Genomic DNA, 2,852 nt, shown 5'->3' on the forward strand with positions numbered 1-2,852 from the left:
TGTCCTTTCATCACTTCCCAGGAAACTCAACAAACGTAACCTATTGGCCTCAGGTGAAGATACCAACGATGGTCGTTCAGTCTTGGCCACAGGTAGTCTCAACGACTGTAACGACTGTCGTCACAGCAACAAGGAACACTAACGAACCAGCGGTATCGATGACCCGGGATAACGACCCCACTGAGGTTAAATAGCTGAGTTTCCCTGCCAGTCAGTCAGAACTGAAGAAGTCCTTTGGATGAGGGACGAAACGTCTTCCAGTATCTTCAACCAAGTCCAGTTGCCCTTCATTTTAACCCTCGTTGGATAACTATGACCTGGATGACTGAGAATCTTCATAGACATTGTGTTGAACTGGATATAGTTGAATAGTAGTCCAGATTGTTTATTTGTTAATTGTTGTTTTGTACAGCTCAAGTGGAGGAATACCGTTTGGTGCGGTATTTTTCTATTTTTTACATTCATCAATGGGTGGCTGTGGCTCAGGCGATAGAGCGGGTTACCTGTTAATCGGAAGGTTGGTGGTTCAATCCCCAGCTCCTCTGGGCTACATATCGAAGTGTCCTTGGGCAATATAATTGTTGGCCAGAGAGCGGACATTCGCCAGGTGGATAGACGGGAGCGCAGTGCGAAAAACCCGCTGTCTCAGTTTAACCAGTGCGCCTGCATGCTTTCCCCTTCTCTGGTAAGAACCCATACAGAGCTGCTTCTCCTCCAACTAATAACTCATGGAAAGTTCCAGGTTTGATAAAGAGTGGTGGAATAGTGTGAGCAGTTGAAAGTCCAATGTTTAAGAGCTCTGCTCTGGTAAATGTTACCAGAGAGTGACAGCAGAAAAGAGTTTATAAGCAAAAACACAAAAAGCACTATGAAGCAAAATCCAGACGCGGCCGTCTGCGGCACCATCATTAGCCACAACTGACCACAGGTTAGTGTCAGGTGCCCCTCACCTAAGGTGCTAAGGAGAAGACTACCTCTTCTCCCTCCCAGCTGAACTATTCTAGTAAACTACTTTGTGGTCTATGTACTGGTGGCTGGCCTTAGGAGACCACTGTGTGTGGTCGGAGTTAGGGGAGGTACTGGAGTTCTGGCAAAACATCTGATGACTTAGGGATTAGAAACATTGATTTGCTTAAGACGAACTCCGCAGGGTTGAAGCTCAATCATGGTGGCTGTTAGCCTCCACCAAAGTTATTCTTTGTCATCTCATTTTTATGAAGAGAATCTGCACCTGGGTCCAAATTTCTTGTTTTCCTGTGTCAGCACTGTAGCTACTGTAAATCTTACAGAATGAACTGGATGCTAATGGCCCAACAGATACAGACTCTTTGTCCTGCTTACGTATTTCCTGGCTGGATTTTGGAGTTACACGGGATTTATTATGCAGATCCTGACTTCCTCCGGTTCCATTTTGGGAAAGGGATACAGAATTTAGGATGACACATTCCCAATGGCAACGTGTTAGATCATGAGTTTCCCCTGTTCAGGAGGTACTGGACCAGCTCTCCATCTTAAAGGGTCCGATTCTCTAGGCCTATGGGTATTACCCTATTAGGTATAACTGAGGACTGTATAAGTTGGTGTCGAAGAGATTGGCCTAGCTTCTAACTGTTTTCTTCCAAAGGCCTACCCTGCTCACTCTGAAATGACACCTGACTGAATAGCCCTAGAGCTAAATACCACCTCAGCCGTTAACGACGGCTCTGTTCTCATTGATCAGCGCACTTGCTAGGATTGTATATAGTTAATTTCGTTGCCTAGAGCAACCTATAAGAACCTTAAAGATGCTAAACACACTTTACCTAATGATTCAAAACCTGATTATAATAGCTAACCTTGAGTGATTTAGATGTCTTCTTTTTGGAAAGAAAGGGAGGGGAAGGAGTCGTCCTTGCCAAGGAGGTCTTTCCCTCTTCTGCTGAGCTGTTGACTCTGGTGGAAACTTGAAGCTTTGTCCAAAGCCCTCAAATTGTCTCTAAAAGTCTTCAGCAGTTGAGAGAGAGAAAAACTTCAGATACCAATGATCCTTCAGTCGGTTTGGTCGTTGTGGTTATCCTCTGTGGCTCAATCTCTTGAAATCCACTGAAGAAAACTCTGAAGGATTCTCTAGTTGTTTGCTGTTCAAATTCCCAACTCTTGTCTTGGGTTCTTGGTCCAGTGTGGTGATGGTCTTGCTCCGAGTCTGATGCCTCTAAGATCTGCAGAGGAATAACCCCGATCTCTTTGTGACTGCTCTTTATATATCCTACTCCGTAGCTGAGTTTTCTTGTCAAATCAGCCACCACCCTTTTCCTGTCTACGTGACTACTGTCACATAGATTGCTCATCTGTAATTTAAGTTGGGCCAAAGATGTCCTTATTTGGCCATTTCATTTCCCCTTGCTGACCCTTCTCTCCCAATGACTCATAGTCATAAGACCGTTACACCCATCTCAGTATTTATTTTACAATCAGAAGATCAATTCAATTTATTCATCTTCGGGATCAATAAGATTGTGGTGGTGGCAGCCCGGCTGACGGTGAGTGTCCTGGTTATTTCTCCTTTTTTCTTGTGATTCTGTTTTTCCCTTGTGTTTTGGCCTGCCTGTCTGTGTCTCCTCAGCTCCCCTCGCTTGTGTTCTCCCTCTCTCTCTGCTCCTGAGCCCAGCTGACGATCCACACCTGCCAGCAGTCAACCTCATCCCTGACAGTATTTCAACCCCGGTTCTCCACACAATCGCGGATTGATCGTCATTGCTCCTGACCTGTTGCCACTGCTAGACTCAAGCTTTTTATCTAGTAACATCCCCGTTCTTTGTTTTCCCGGTCACTAACCCTGTCTGTCTGTCTGTCTCTCCCCAGGTTCACTCACC

The sequence above is a fragment of the Micropterus dolomieu genome, linkage group LG17 (genome assembly GCF_021292245.1).
Source record: "Micropterus dolomieu isolate WLL.071019.BEF.003 ecotype Adirondacks linkage group LG17, ASM2129224v1, whole genome shotgun sequence".
In the NCBI taxonomy this organism is placed as follows: domain Eukaryota; kingdom Metazoa; phylum Chordata; class Actinopteri; order Centrarchiformes; family Centrarchidae; genus Micropterus; species Micropterus dolomieu.